General features: G+C 36.3%; 1 non-coding gene across 1 annotated transcript; it reads right to left on the bottom strand.

Annotated features, from left to right (window-relative positions):
- Window positions 1-4,242: 4,242 nt before the first annotated feature.
- Window positions 4,243-4,344, bottom strand: LOC126499164 (U6 spliceosomal RNA). Its single transcript, XR_007591013.1, has one exon. It is a non-coding gene; the product is annotated as a U6 spliceosomal RNA (small nuclear RNA).
- Window positions 4,345-17,485: the final 13,141 nt, after the last annotated feature.

Here is a 17,485-nt window from a genome sequence, read left to right as displayed (position 1 = left end):
AATGCCTTTGGAAAGCTTTCATTCATTTATTTATTTATTTATTTATTCCACTTTTTTGATGAAAGATGGAGCATTGACTACTTTATGTTTGTGATTATAATAGAATCTCTTGGTTTGGATTGCAATGATTTGATAACATTTTTTTTTGACATGAAGTAAAATGGGGACTCTGATTTTCTAGTTAAACCTTAGGGGGAACGCTGCCCAGGAACCTAGAAATGATTTAGAATTTCATCCTTATGTTATTTAAAAATTTTTGTGTGCATATTTGTGTATGTGTGTGCATGCCATTTGGATTTGTGTTAATTTTCTGTTAAGTCAGAACCTGTTGTACTCAAAAAGAGGTGGCTCACAAACATCCATAGATTCTCCTGTCTCTGCCTCCCATCTCACCACAGTTGTGTTGGGATCACACTTAAATGTTGCCAGCTCATATTTTTGTGGGTTTTGACAAGCCAAACTCCATGCTTGTGTACCAAGCAGTTTATCTAGAAGCCATTATACTGTAATACCTGAGGCAATTAAACTCAAAAATGAAAATTATTATTTGACTTACTCTCCTGGATGTTTCTGTTTAAGGTCAGTAGCTCTAGTGATTTGGGCCTGGGCTAAGGGTGACACTTCATGGTAGGAGCATGTAGTGAAACAAAATGGTTAACTCTTCAGCCAGAAAATGAAAAGAGAAGACAAAGACGAGACGAGAGACACAGTCCCCTTCCAAGGCATCCGATGATCTAAGGAGTTTCTACACCTAAATGATCCAAGATTTCCTGGTAACACCAAAACAGGACCACATCAATAGGACACAGGAACTTTGGTGATATTCAGTATTGAAACCATGTTAGATTCCTCACCAATGAAGGGTAGTCAAAGGATCCATTGATAGATTTGGGGTAGCATTGATCACTTGCATCCAGGCAATGGAAACTAAACAACAAAACAAAAACCCATAACAAGAATGGGTTGTTTATTGCACAGCAATGGCTTGAGATAATATTATTTTACATATTAACGATGTTTAAAAATGAGAAAAAATAATGTCATGTTAGCAATTGTTTGGCCTTTTTGTCTCCATAATTTTAGACATTTCATATCCAGAAGGTTATTTTATGCCATAATTTTACTTATGAAGATTCGTCATGTAAATTTTGTCTTTTAATCTACTAACAAAAAATGGTGAGTGTCTGAATAAGATGTCCCCCATTGTCATATGCATTTGAATATGGTCCCTAGCTGGTGATGCTGTTTGGGAAGGCTTAAGAAGTATTGACTTTCTGGGGGAGTAGGTGTATCACTGCAGAAATGCTTTGAGCTTTCAAAAACCACGTGCCATTCTGAGTTTGTTCTTTCTGCTTCCTGCTTAATATTGATCAAGATATAAGTTCTCAACTTCCAGCTCCAGCTATCACACTTCCTTTGTCAATACACCCCATAGTGATGGAGATCATCTCTTATCCCTGAAACTATAATTCCAGTAAAAATAAACCTTTTTTCTTCTATATTTGCCTTGCTCATGGTGTTTTATCACAACACTAGTAAAGTAGCTAATATAAATGTGTTATATTAGCAGAATTGGGAAGTCGTCAATGCCTTTTTACAAGAACCAGTTAATCTTTCATGCTGTGATTATATGTTCTCGCAAATATTCTTTCATTTGTTTTTGTCGATATTTTATTAGGGAGTTTCACACCTTTGCATGTTACAGTGGTATGCAGTTTTTCTGTGGTGTCTTTATCTGCGAATGGTGTCAGTATAACTGGACAGTCTTTTCAGTGCCTGAGTTGTCTGACTGTTGATTTGCTGTGTTTATTTTTTATGTAGTTATGGAATCTATCAGTGAAAGTCAAGCAGTTCCATAGTAAAGAAGCTACAAGTGTGACTGTGGCCGCTATAAGTACCCTTCACATATTTCTATAGTTTAGTTTTACATCAAGGCAACAAGCCCAAATGAAGACAGACGTGATTTCTAATCCCCACGCCCTTAGTCCCGCAGGACGACATCAAGCTGCAGTACGGAAAACACAGGAATGCACACTCAACCATGAAGAAACGGCCTCGCCTTTCATCTATGTTCAAACAGGCTTCCAGAGAAGCTTCCAGCTGTGTCCTAAGGGAGTGAGCAGTTAGAAACTAAGAAGATGAATGAGAAATCACCTCTCAGCAGCAATTTCACACAAGAGAGGACTGACAATGGCCTTAGTATGCTTCTCATCAGGCATATCTCCCTTTGTTCTAGGATGTTGTGATATTGGGGTAGCAGATAGGGAAGAGCTAAGCCAAGTCTTGCTTAGAGGTTTTCCTGTCAATGAATGGAGATACTCAATGTCACAAGGGAGCCATGGTAACATTATCATTAATAATTCATGTGGTGAGCCTTGGATTTTCTTTGTGGGATGATTTTTACTTTTGTTAATTTATCAATTTATTTTGCGGCAGGTCTCATGTATACTATGCTAATCTCAACTTCATGCATTGTGGAGTTGAGGAAGACATTGAATTCCCATCCTCCTGCACTCTCCCCATGAGTGCTGAGGTTACAAACATGACTCATCATGCCTGGTTTTTGTCATGCTGGGGATGCAGTCCAGGGCTTTGTTCATTCTGGTAAGTACTCTGCCAATGGAACCACATCTCCAGCCCCACAAACAACTGACTTCCAAATTTAACTCCTTTCCTTATGGTAGGCTTAGCCAGACTTTCTATACTCTCTTTTGTTATAAAAACCTTCTTCAATCAATGACGATAAGTTCTTTCTTTCTAGAAAGTTCTTCTAAGATTTTTAATTTGCTGGCAGAAGACTACTCTGTAGTCTATTTCATTTCTGTTAGAGTAACATTGATTTCTAATGCTGCCAATGCTCTCTATTTTTTAATAACTTACAAAAAGCTAGTCTTTTATTACATTGAATTTAATTATTTAGTTTCTTAAATCAGTGTTTTTCCTGGTGATTTTTATTTCTTCTATTCTAACTTTTTCAGATTCTTTTTTTTCTGATATTTTCTGGTTTTCTTAGGAGGAAACTTCTTAATTCACAGTATTTTAGAGTTTGGCTACATTCCTTAAATTATGATATTTTGGGTGCTCATTTATTATTTGACCTGCATTGTATTCTCCAATGATACTCCTGGATAGTGGTTTTTCATTTCCAGACAAGGCTAAAAGTATCAGAAGATACACAATACAGTTTGATTAGCTGAGTCAAACATTTGCTAGTGGCAGGGCTTTTGTTACTCCCAACATGGTTTTCACTCCATACCAACTTTTCCAGCCAAAGTTAAGAGAGTGGAATGTTTTGATGAGCCAAGAGCAGAGACATGCAAGGTCTCTGCAGGATTTTGGAAAGAATGATTAACAACTTGATGAGAAGTTTCTCTCACTATAGACAATTGGAATGGAGCAACTGGCACTTCAGTGCTGCTGTCCTGAAAAGGCACTTTTCTTCCTCATTTCCCTGACTCATGGCCAAAGAGCAAAAAGTGTTCCTAAGATAACAAATAGCTGTGTCTGATGGGGTCATAATTGATACAGATTCAGAAAGTTCTGCATATGTTAGCAGAATGCTACCATCTAAGGGACATGGTATACATATTTTTAAAAAGAAACTCTATTGCATTTGTTTTATTGATATTTGAAATCTTTGTAGAAGAAAACATACAAGTATGACTGAAAAATTTCCATGACAAATGTGGGCCCAGGAGTGCCTGGGATCAAATCATTGATTGCATGGCTCTTGTTTCTGGGTAGCAATGTATTCCATGATACAGACTTCAACTAATCTAATAACTTTGCTAGATTAGCAAGGATGGTAAAGAGAAACCAGGACAAAAAAAAAAAAGGTTTCTTGTGCTTGAATCTTTTAGTTTCACTATAAAAATGAGTGGGGACATGTTAAACTTTTTAGACATTTATATGTCTCAGTAGATAATAGTCATGGCAGCTAACCCTAAGTGTCTTATATAGCTGGTGAACTGTAGGATTGGAGTTGAGGAGTAGGGACATGGAATGGTGCCCACACCAGGATAAAAGAAGATGATTTAGTAGAATCTGTAGAGAACTTCACTGGGTCAGGAGCATCCTAATGTTCCCTTCTCTCTTTTCTGAGCCCTCAGGCTGCTGCTTATGCTTTGGTATGAATATTTTTCATGTTGAAACTCAGCTATTTCTGTATATGATGTTTGTTTTTCCATTCCAAAGATCTTGGGTTTTTGGCTTTTCATTATTATTAATTACTATTATTATTTAAAAAATATGGAACATTTCACAAATTTGCAACAACCTTGTGCAGGGTTCATGTTCATCTTCTTTGTATCATTTCACTTTAGTATATGGGTCTGTAAAGCAAGCATTAGGTTTTCCATTTTTTAGATGGGGCAGTAACCATTAATAGCATGATTTATGAAACTTGTTGGTTATACATAGTAACTGGACAATGACTTCACTTTTGATAAACTAAAATGTATATATCCACATGCATACAAAACTGGAATTTTATATAACAAAATATGACTACTATTCTAACAATTATGGTTAAGTCCTTTGCCTTTGTGTTTTTTAAATTCATTCTGAAACAAATGAACAAATGAGTTTTAAACCTTAAGTCAAACGCACATTGTTTTAATAGCTGATGGTGTTAAAAAATATACATTGGATAGGAAAAAGGGCATCATATACTTACACTGACTTAATTACTGTACCATACAATGTGGCTTCCTGTATGTTCCCTTGCTTCAAGTCTAATAGATTTTTTCTGCCTTATATGTAGTCATTCTACATTTTATATAGGAATCATTTACAAATAAATCATAATTATAATATTGTCTTTTTTAGCTTCCCTAAAATACTTATAAAAATGGGACTCAGTGGAATGATGAAGAAGCGTTATTTGCCAAGGAAAGGCCTGTGAAGAGCTGGGAATTTGAACTGAGCTTTAATTCATTGAGTATGAATGAATTAAAGAAATTCATATGTATTTTACCCCCAACATTTTGGTATTCTCCTCTAGAAAATAAAAGGGGTTGTCTTGGAATCATCTAATATATTATTATTATTATTATTATTATTATTATTAATTTAAAAAATGTTTTGTGAGACAGGACATGGGTCCAACAGCATATGTGAAAGTAAAAGAACAACTTTGTGGCATTTGTTCTCTCCTGCTCCTTTCTGTGGGTTCCGAGGATCTAATTTAGGTCACTAGATTTATGCAGCAAGTCCTTTTTCTCACGGAGCCATCACATTGGCCTGAGACTTCTTCAGTTTTCTTTATTTCTGTATTCATATTAGAAGTGATAATATACTTCTACAGATGTTGTAATGAATGACACGAGGGCGACATGAATTCAAATTAAGATCTATTGTTTAACAAGTTTTCTATATTTGTGGCTGTGATCTGTTTTTGTGATTCCAACTGATGTGCTTGCTCCACACTGAAAAATGTCCCTGATGTAAGACAACAATGACTAGCAACTGTCAAAATGGAGAGAGAGACAAATTTGTAATTGTTTCTACTTTTTAGTAATAAACCATGACTATTTTTTGGTATGTTCGGGAAATTTCACAAGAAACACTTCAGTGTTCTGTGAGGACAATGTTGAGGATGGAAAACACTTGAAAATGTATGATTATAGTTATTATTTGACTCTCAACTCTGTTTGTCCCAAGAGCCTTGCTGTACTCAAGGCATTTATTGCCCTCCTCATGTCCATTTCTCTCTGTGTGAAGCCATTACTTTACACTGGATAATAGATTTTTGTCCTTTAGAACAAACTTGTTTAGTCCAACAGTAACCCAGCCAAGGAAACTGTGAAACAGGCAAATATTTTCAGTGTGTGGACTGTCACCACCTTCACCATTAATTCTTCCCAATTTTAACGAAATAAAGTTTCTTTGTTGATATAATAGTGTTCCATTAAAACTTTAAGTAATGTAAGAATAAGCAAAGAAGAAAGAAAGCAATACATCACTTTAAGTGCTACCATCTTAAAATAATCATAATAAGCTTCAAGTATATATTTTCCCAACACGTATTTATACCTATTTGTGAATAGACAGACATGGGTCTCACATAAGTTTATGAATACAGGAATAATTTTATAAAATGGGATCCTATAATAAATGTTTGTAATACAGTATTGACTCAAGTGAGCAGGGAGTACAATGTCTTTTCACACAAAGCCCATGTAAGCTTCTTGTTTTCCTGACATAAGTAAGACCAAAACTTTAGCTATCTGGGCCAGAAATCTCACTCCACTGCTCAGAAACATAAGTGATTTCCAAATTGTATTTTGTAAGTTAGGAACTATATTATTATTATACCTGGCAAAACTAAGTTAACAGGGAAATCGCTTTAGTTGGTTTATAAATAAATGTTTATACAAATAAAAGAATTCTTGAGTTTTTTGGATGATAGTAGTTAACCTGAAAATTTTTCTTCCAGTGAATATTCTATACTACTAGCAATTTTAATGGTGTTGCTAGTGAAGATGAAACATGAGCTAGCTCACTGTCATCTTGTTTTTTTGCTTAACAGTTCGTCAATATGAAAGTAATGTGGTATTACTGAGGTAGAAGAAGCTTCATGTCTATATCATATTCATTTCTAAAAACTCAAAATACAAGTCTACATTTAATCAAACTGGCAAACTTTTGGTTTCTTATTTGCTTTTGGGGCATGGTAACAAAGTTTATTACACTACGTGTTATTAGGTAATTTTTCCAGGAATGTAAATCCAATTTTAAGGATATGTTTAAAGGATCTGAATGATTGTGTGATCTTTTCCTCATTTTGTAAAGTTTCCATTATTAAAATCCTCATACTTTGTAACTCATCATGAAATCACTAAAATCTGGCAAATTATAACAAAATATTGGCATAATGAATTTTGGAAATCTGCTAAAGTGGTTTGCAACCTGAGCAAAGCTTGACAAACTCATACTTATAATAAAATAATAACGATCTCAGTGAGTATGGTTTTTTTTTTTTTTTTTTTTTTTGGTTTTGAGAGACAGGGTTTCACTGTGGCTTTGGAGCCTGTCCTGGAACTCGCTCTGTAGACCAGGCTGGTCTCGAACACAGAGATCCGCCTGCCTCTGCCTCCCGAGTACTGGGATTAAAGGCATGCGCCACCATTGCCTGGCTCAGTGAGTATGTTTCTGACGTGAACTGAATCATGTGAATTCCTATAGATGTCTTTCACTCAGTTGCTACCTTCAACAAAGATTTTTGGTATATAGAAGCTAGAGAAATAAGACAGCTAAAGGAAATTAAGGGGATACAAATTGGAAGGGAAGAAGTCAAGTGTTATTATTTGCAGATGATATGATAGCATACACAAATGATCCCAAAAATTCTACCAGAGAACTACTACAGCTAATAAATACCTTCAGCAAAGTGGCTCGATAAAAGATTAACTCATAAAATCAGTGGCCTGCCTATGTACAAATGACAACTGGACTGAGAAAGAAATCAGGAAAACAAAGCCCTTCATAACAGTCACAAATGATATAAAATATCTTGGGGAAACTCTAACCAAGCAAGTGAAAGACCTATATGACAAGAACTTCAAGAAACAAATTGAAGATGATATCAGGAGATGGAAAGATCTCCCATGCTCATGGACTGATAGTATTAATATAGTAAAAATGGCCATCATATCAAAAGCAATCTAAAGATTCCATGCAATTCCCATCAAAATTCCAACAAAATTCTTTACAGAGCTTGAAAAAACAATGCCCAACTTCATTTGGAAAAAAAAAAAACTCAGAATAGCTAAACTAATCTTATATAATAAAAGAACTTTCAGATATATCAGAATCCCTGATTTCAAACTGTACCACAGAGGAATAATAATAATATTAATAACAATGATGATGATGATGACGACGATAATGATGATGATAAACACATGGCACTGGCATAAGAACAGACAGATTGATCAATGGAATTGAACCAAAGACCCTATGGACTCCTGATTTTTCATAAAGAAGCCAGAGACACACAATGAAAAAGAGAAAACATCTTCAGCAAATGGTGCTGGTCTAATTGGATGTCAGCATGTAGAAAAATGCAAATAGATTAATATCTATGACCTTGCATAAAACTTCAAGTGATCAAGACCTCAAGATAAAACCAAATACACTGAACCTGATAGAATAAAAAGTGGGAAATAACCTTGAACTTATTGGTACAGGAGACAACTTCCTGAACAGAACATCAACTTCCTAAACAGACACTGAGATTGACAATTAACACATGGGACTTCATGAACCTGAAAAGCTTCTGTAAGGCAAAATAAATGGTCAACAGGATAAAATGTCAACCTCACAGAATGGAAAAAGATTTTCACCAACTTTATACCTGACAGAGGGCTAATATCCAAAATATATAATAAATCTAAAGAAACTAGAGATCAAGAAACCAAATAATCCAATTATAAATGGAGTTCTGATCTAAACAGAGATTTTTCAACAGAGGAATTTCAAATGGTTGAGAAACACTTAAAGAAGTGTTTAACATCCTTATCCATCAAGAAAAAGTAAATCAAAATGACTTTGAGGTAGTGGTTCTCTAGTTGTGATGTGTTCTCTCATGAGTCTCTCATGAGTATGTACCATGACCTGTGTATCAGATGGCCTATCTCTGTATAGAGCAACAAAACATGAAACAAACAAACAAAACACTAGATGTGATGATTTGTAAATCCCATGGATCTGAACCACCCACTCCAACAGCAACAGAGAGACTGACTTCAGTGCTCTTGTTTTGAGTCAATTTCTGCAGATCAAGAGACTTCCAAAAGATAATTATTATTAAGTAATTAAGAATCCATAGACTCAGCCATTTTTTCATGAATTGACTTCCTACATAATGACTTATGTCTTAATTTAGTAATTGTCATGCTCTAATCCTAAATGTGGCAGAACTGAGAGCTGCTCAAACACATCTAATTTAGTGGAGCAGCTGCCTTCAGAAGGGGAAAGGTATCATGGGAGCTTTGAATGCTTGCAAGCGTCAGTTGGTAGGCCTAACTTAGTGCTACTAGCTAGCTTTCCATTTCAAAATATGACATCTTATTTATGCATGCAATCTTGACATCTGATGGCTACCCAATGTAATGTCTTTTTTACTAGAATCAGAAACAATGGGGTCACCTAACTGTGGACTTTCGGATTCAAATGGTACAAGTTAAATACACTTCTTTATTAAATTTTGAGCTGCAAAATTTTTGATATAACAATGAAAGAGGTAGTGACACAGGAAAGGTATCAAAAAGTGGGACCACCTCCTGCCCAGAAAACTAGAAGTGATTAATAGGTTCATAGCGCTTTTGAATATTCTCTGTAGGCTCACTTCCCCCAGCCATTTTCCTATGCTCATCTGGTGAAGCAGGTCTGCAGTTGTTCAAACAAGCCCAGGCATAGAACATACCAGTAGCAATACATGACATTGGTTCTGCATGCACAAGTAACGCAAGACTTCGTGTCACAGTGGCTCCCCTCAGTACTTTAATGGAAATCCTGATGGGGTCAGGTAGAAAGCAATTTAGGTAGGAAGTATCAAATGGGGCCATGTCTAATGAAGCTATGGATGTGCAGCCATACGAGGTACCCTCCCCTAGTAGAGATGAGCAACATGCCACACACCCCTTGGAGTGCTGCCAACCTCAGCATGCTGTCCCAGAGTGCAGCAATATGGGCTGTGACTCAGAAAGTAGAACCTTCACAACTAGTTTAGGGACTATCCTGATTCATGATCTGCTTGCTCAAGTACACTTGTCTGTGATGTTTGCCTTTTTAAAATAGTTTTTAAATTTGCTAATTTTTTTAATGAATAAATGTTTTACACTTCCAGAGTTCATAAAGATCCTTCTAAACTAAAAGCACCATGTACTGAACTAACTCCATGTTGTTTCTTATTTATTCATTTCATTTTGTCAAACATTTCAAAGCTTCCTTTTCTATAGTATTAATTTCACTGTTGTGTGAGACTTTTCCCAAGGAGATGCAACACAAACATCTATTCACCCAAAATAAGGAACCAGCACCCATCCTAAGTAATGAGTATATCAAAGTCCAACATGGTGAACTGATGGATTGACTGGGGTTATTTACAGGGATATAAATGAGGGGTTACTTATGAGAGCAGGTAAAGACAGACGCATCACCAAAAAGCACAGCCCAGCACAAATGATGACTGACAAAAGCTGCAAAACCCAACAACTTTCTTCATGATTCCAGAAGCTAAGATGGTCAGAGCCCTTTCAAGGCAGCTCTCAGAAGTCGTTTGTTGGAGCTACATCCTTGAAGAGGGGCCCTATACATCTTGTTAGGTTTAGGAACTTCTTGAGACTTTGGAAGTTGTTTACTTCCTAAATCTCAAGAGACTCCAACTCTACTTTTTAGAGGGCCTGTTTCAATTTAGAACTCCTTGAATCCCAAGGAGCTTCCCTCCAGTATAGAATGTTGTAACCAGGATATAATTGCTGTACAATATTTAATTCTAGTTTGTCTAGGTTTGGTTGTGTTTCATGAATCAACCACAGTCCTTGAGATCTTTGATCTTTTTCATGTTTCTTTTGGGCAGTTGACAATTTTACTTTTCTGGGAGGGCCTATAGGTGTTACATTTTAGGGTATCTTAAGTATTCCAATTCTTTTGATTTCTTTTGTTATTTCAGGAAGTTTTCATGTTGGCTTTAACTGTGTTTTCTGTATCCTTTGTTGAATGTGCCACATCATGTGTATTGGTTTCTCTGTAGGACCGTTTGTTCCTCCCGCATATCTCACATTTTATCTATTTCACATGTTAACTCTCAGTCTGTTTTGTTCATGTAGACTTAATGCCTGATGCCTCCTTGCATATCTGTAGCTTCATGCTTATAATTTATTATTGATATAAAAAGAACATTTGTAGTCTGTTTCTCTGACTTTTGGATTTCTTTTTACATTTTATTTTGATATTTATCTTAGTTTAGGCTCTGATGCTATCAAATTTATGCTCTTATTAAGTTCTTTTATAGCATTATATCTTTGTGGGAGTGATCCTTTATTGGGATTGTCTTCTCCCCAAATAAAGTCTTTGTTTGTTTTTTGCATGCCGTGATCTTCCCTAACTTTTCTTCACTTCTCTGCTAGTAGTGTGCATGTGTGCGTGTCTGTCTGTCTGTATTGTAAATTCAGCCAAATAAAAGCAGCTTTGAACACTCCTCTGTGGGACCTGATTCAGAGAATGAGTGATACAGTTAGCCCATACTACCTTATCTGAAACACATTTCTCCCTATGGGTGGAGTATACAGCCATGATATTGTAATGATTGAGATTGTAGCCATTTATTTTCAGTTTAGCCTGTTAATCAGGAAGACCCAAGAAAGAAGACTCAAGACTTTAATGAATGAAGCCTCTGCACAACCTCAGATTTTGTGACTGTGATTCTGGTCTATATCTGATTGATGTTTTCTATACTCTGGTATTTCTGGGTTTTCCTCTAATTAGGGTAAAGCCAGTGTATTGGAGAACAGAGATAATTTGGCTGCACTTGCCAAGAGTCCATGACCAATGTCTGATAATATTCTAGGACTATGTTACTATACTTTCTTCCTCCTTATTTCTCTACAGAATTTATGATATTGGTGAGAAATTCCAGAATATACTTTCTCTCTTCCTACATCATAGCATTCTTGAAGCTAGTGAAAGTTCTTCCTTTGCTAGCCAGAATCCTGTCTTTTGTCAGTTTATAAGCTGACTCCATCCCCACTTCACTTAGCACTAATTTCTAAATGCCATCTGAGAGTAAATGTTACAATGTTGGTGAGTGACTCAGGTAAAGGGATTAAGGCACTTGTCATGCAAGCCTGCCAGCCAGAGTTTGATGCTCTCAAATACACATACAAATGCCAAGAAGCATCAATCCATGAAGCTGTCTTCTGACCTTCATATATGCACTGTGTGATTGACTCCCACACATACATTTATCATGCTTCTACATGCACATGAATAATAATGACAATAACAATAATAATAAAATGTAATTTTGCCTGTATCTACAAGAAAAATATAGAATTCTCATTGCTTAGTGTCTTCTTTATTTTGAAATTAAAAAAAAATCTAGTCTCATGGAAACAGTGACTTTAAATGTCATAGTAGAGTGTATTCCAACCATTCAGAAATGACCACATGGTTAATTTAGTTAATAGTCTAAGGAATGTTGATGAATTAATTCTTTGTTGGGCCTGTCCTTAGCTATTTATACATCCATGCATAAAAAGTAACTTGGATGCTTTGTAGAAATGTCATTATATTGTTAATTAAAATCGAGATCTGTGTTATTTTTAATTGTTTTACTCTTTTTAATACTTAAACCTATTTTAATATTTTATAATGATGTTATTTTTTCATTTATAACTTCCAAGTACCACTTTAATAAACTGATGGTGACAGACACTTGTAGTCCCAGTTACTTGAAAGATTGAGGCAAGAGTATATATGTTTAAGATCAAGCTAGATAATACTAAGAAACTCTATCTCGAAGAGTAAGCCAGGAAACATAAACAAAGCAAAAATAACAAAAGAGATGGTGATAAAAATTATCTTTAGCATGTAGACCTATTAAATTTAGAAGAAAGGCCATTTTTATTCCCTTAAGTATTGGAGGAGTGGTCTTCAACCCCTCAATTACCATTTAACTGATTGGCTCTGGTTCAGACTAGAGATCCACATTTTCCCTTTGGAGGTTTTGTCACTCACACTCAGACTGCAGGAAAATATGGAATTATGAGTCAAACATCTAGTGTTTTGTTTATTTATATTACTAGGAGAGCTTAGGGGAAACCATACATGGAAAGAAAACAGTTCCTAGGCCTCATGCAGGTTTGGATCTGATTTGTTTTATGTTTGAAGGACTGGAATTTATGCCATGATAATAAAATGCTTCCCTGACTTTGAGGAGCAGCATATGAAAGTGTGTGAGTCCTGCCTGTTGAGGATATTACATATTATGAGAAAACAACCTTATGTATGGCCACTTTAACGAATAACATGTTACAGTAAAGGAGGTGCATAAGCTTTCTGTTTACTTCTGCTACTGTAGAATAGATGTGGGTGGAGCATGAGGAGATGGACCTGCCCACATTCCTTCCCTCTTACCGGCCTTCTGCCCCACCATCAGCAGCTAACACCCTCTCCCTCTCAAAGTGTTTCTTCTGCTTTCTATTGTACTTGACAGCCACTCAAGGGGCTTCTCACCACTCTAAGAAATCCTATTTCTGTACTTTCTCACACTGTGTTGAAGAACGGATTCCCCATTTCTGTACCATTTCTTCCCCCATCATCAGTACTTTGCACAGTAGTCGATTTCTTTCCATTTTAAATTTTAAAACATTAAAAGTTGCTGTTTTCCAGCTCAACCAATATCATATCCTGTCTGACTATTGTGTGTTGAGTTACTATGGTTACTTTTCATCTCTTTCCATGAGATCTTTAACATTTTGAGCAAATAAAAATGTTCCTCCTTTCAACTCTGATAGATCAAGACAAGATGTGTCTAAATATTTATAGTTGAAAACTGCAGTGAAGCCACAGTTTCCTTTTCTGAATCTTTTCTACTACCCAGCAATGACAGTTCAGCAGGACAGTCATGCTCCATGTGTCCTTGCTAACCTGATATGCCTCAACTCTGTTATGCAATAGGACAGAGACATAGCAGTAACAAGTTGTTAGAACAAGGTCCCTATGTATGAAAGGGTTTACATAGCTGTATTAACTTTGTATATCTTTTTAAAGTAAACAAAGGATTAATGAATTTTAAACATTTTTCAAAGGTGGCAGATTTAGTTTTCTCTGTTTTGCAAAAGCCTTTTGTACTGCAGAAGGTGTCTTCATTAAGAATATTATAGCACATATTGCATTTGCAACTTTATATATATATATATATATGTTTAGATTTATATTAGGACAGTATTATTGTCCTAATAAGAATTATAGCAAGTTTCTGAACTCCATTTAGTCTATCTTGGAAGAAGAAAGACATGGGAAAAAAACAACTCACCTTCTAGTGAAATTGCAAATGGAGACCCACCATAATTATAAAAAAAGATGAATTGGCCAATTTGGGGTGTTTCTTATATCTTCTTTCCATGTTCTAGTTTCTACTTTTCCTTCTTTCTGTTTAAGCAGTAATGTGTTATGTGTCATTGGTCAGAAGTATCATGTTTCTATTGGAAGCAGAAGACAGGCAGCTCCTTGTGTGATATATGTTAGTGAAAGAGAATTCATTAAATATCACATTCTTTGAGGCACTTAGAAATAGTAGGTGTCTTTTAGGCAAAGATAAAGCAAAGCAGAATGTAAAGAAGTTACTTAACAAAGGGTAGCTATGGAAGTTAGCCTCTGAGAAGCACATAAAAAGATGGCTACCACTTGTTGTGAGAGAGATGAATAAGTTTAAGGTTATAGACAGGAATATGTCCAAGGTGCTGAGTGCCTACAGGGTTAATATTAAAAGTAAATAAAGCAGATCTGCTCTGTCAAGACTGAAGCCCTACCTGGAAAAAAAAAATCACAGGATCTGGTATATGTGATGAGGTCCAGACTGTTATCTTCAAAGCTTTGAAAAGCACAAGTTCCCCTGACCCTCTAACTTAACATAAAAAGTCTTGCTATTAGAAGCTAGTGTTTCTTCTTAGCTTGAAAATGAAATAGGCCTCTACTACTCAAGGCAGCAAGCATACACCTCAAAACCTGCTACACCTGGATTAAGATTTGCTACTGCATAACAACCTGAGATATGCAAGACCTACCAATGTGTCGAGGGTTCACACTCCCCAGTGTTTATAAGGCCTCGTCTGTTTGTACTGCAAGAGCTGGAAGACCATACTGTTGATTGATTTCTGGGTCTTTCCCCAAGGTATCTGGGAAATACGGGGATGAGGGAGGGATAACTGATTGGCAACTTGTTTCCAGAAAGAGGAATTCAGAAATTCTCTTCTGCAAAGATGATTCTGGATGCATCAGAAAAGAAATGGATTATTCAAATAGTAGGGTTTTTTTTTTTTTGGCTGCTAGAGATATTTAGTCAATGTTTGGATTGTATGAGGCAGAGGATCTCTGATCTAGATTTTCAGTTCTCAGTTATTATGGAAAGGCAATCATAAATAATATACAAAGAAGAATGGCTATCTATATTTCAGTAATGATAGATTTACAAACATAAGAAACAATTTGAATGTGCATTGAATTTTGCCTTACAATAAAATAAATTGGAAACATCAAAATTTCCATGGCAAGTAAAAAAAGAAAAATTACAAAAGATTTGAATAAGGGCTCATAGCAGAACAGGTAAAACCTGGAAGTCCATAAGACTCACCAGAGGAATATATTCTGTGACAAGGTTCAAAGACACCGTACTGACTAAATATTCCTTAGATGTGTGGTGATCAGATGGAAACCTGCCTTGCTGAGTAGTTCTGTAGTCACTAACTTCTGCAAGCTGCAAGTGATGGTAGAGACTGCCTTTGTGGAACCTGCAATACTGTTGACGAAGGGCACTTGAGTGCCAGGCAGGAACATTTGTGAATCAGAGGCTATTGATGGGCATCCATGGCCCACCCCACAGGGCCCCACCTACTCCGATGGTGAGTCACTCGCAGGGCTCTCTCTGAGGCAGAATGGCAGTGAGTAGCACCACTCGTGATAATGAAAAAAAAAAATTCATGGATGTTAGTTCATTTGCAACCACTTTGGAAATCAGTGTGGCGGTTTCTCAGGAAACTGAGTCAACCTACCTTAGGACCCAGCAATGCCACTCCTGGGAATACACCCAAGAGAGGCCTAATCATACTACAAAAGCATTTGTTCAACTATGTTCATAGCAGCACTATTTGTAATAGCCAGAACCTGGAAGCAACCTAGGTGCCCCTCAATAGAAGAATGGATAAAGAAGGTGTGGCATATATACACTTTAGAGTTCTACTCAGTGGTTAAAAAAAAAAAAAAAAAAAAAAAAAAAAACAATCTTGAAATTTGCATGCACATGGATGGAAATAGAAAACACTTTACTGAGTGAGATAACCCAGACCCCAAAAGATGAATATGGTATGTACTCACTCATAACTGGATTCTAGCTATAAACAAACATTGAGCCTATAATTCGTGATCCTAGAGAAGCTAAATAAGAAGGTGAACCCAAAGAAAAACATATATTTATATTTCTGGATATTGGAAGTAGATAAGATAGCCTGGCAAAAGTTGGGAGCACGGGGGTGTGGGTGGGGTAGGGGAAGGGGAGATGAGGAGAGAGAAGGGAGAAGGGATTGGGGAGAGCCTGGGGGAATGGGATGGCTGAGATGGAGGAAGGGTGAATATGGGAGCAGGGAAGAAGATATCTTACTTAAGGGAGCCATTTTAGGGTTGGTAAGAGACTTGGCTTTAGAGGGGTTCCCAGGTATCCAAGGAGATGTCCCCAGCTAGGTCCTTGGACAAGAAGAGAGGGTAACTGAACTGGCCTCATCCCATAGCCACACTGATGAATAAATTTCTGTTTATACTGACAACCTGGTTCTTTCAACATCTTCATTGGCCTGGGGAAGGTTAAGAGATTCAGACTATCACTGATTCAGACATGAAGAATCCCCCAGTATAAGCTAACTGATGTGAAATGTCTTTCTGTATATGTGTAGCTTTTACTGACTGATGAATAAAGCTGTTTTGGCCAATGGCTTGGCAGAATAAAGTCAGGCAGTAAATCTGAACAGAGATATAGAGAAAGAGTAAATGGAGTCAACCTTGTTATGCCATGTAGCGGCCAAAGGAAAAAAGATGTCAGAACCTTACTGGTAAATCACAGCCTCATGGCAACATACAGATTAATAGAAATGGGTTAATTTAAGATATAAGAGCTCGCTAGGAATATTCCTGACCCATTGGTCAAACAGTGCTGTAATTAATATTGTTTCTGTGTGATTATTCAGGTCTGGGTGAAAACAAAACGTGGTCTCCATCTACAGCTAATGTTCCAGATGTGATGTTATTATTAATAGAGTAGATTAACAGAACATCAGATGATTTGCTGTGGTTATTGATTTGAAAAGTGTGTCCTTTCTAATCATAAACAGATCATAATCATAATCAGAAAATAAATCAGAAAGGGGAACAGGAAGTAGATTAGAGAATAGTTTTACACTTTTACTCAATATTAGGGCAAGTCTCTTGTACTTTGTCAGTCACACCAAGCCTATTAGAGTTTTCCACACCCATCATCAGCTTTTTCAGTTGTTCCTTAATTTCTTGGTAACACAACCTTTGTTACCTATCAGCGCTGCAACTTTCTGGGTGATCATGTAACTTCTCCAGGCTTCTTTCATAGGTGTGAAAAGTAATTATGTGTTGGCACTAGTATGAAGAATTAAATGACATAATGTTCTGTCACAGGTTAGAGACCAAACAAAAACATCAAAAGACTTGGACTTTGTGAAATAAAATTAAGGGTTTATCA

This window comes from Alexandromys fortis, unplaced genomic scaffold (genome assembly GCF_014885135.2).
Source record: "Alexandromys fortis isolate MF-2015 unplaced genomic scaffold, M_Fortis_MF-2015_v1.1 scaffold_14, whole genome shotgun sequence".
Taxonomy (NCBI): Eukaryota; Metazoa; Chordata; class Mammalia; order Rodentia; family Cricetidae; genus Alexandromys; species Alexandromys fortis.
This window is presented reverse-complemented; position numbering and strand designations above follow the sequence as displayed.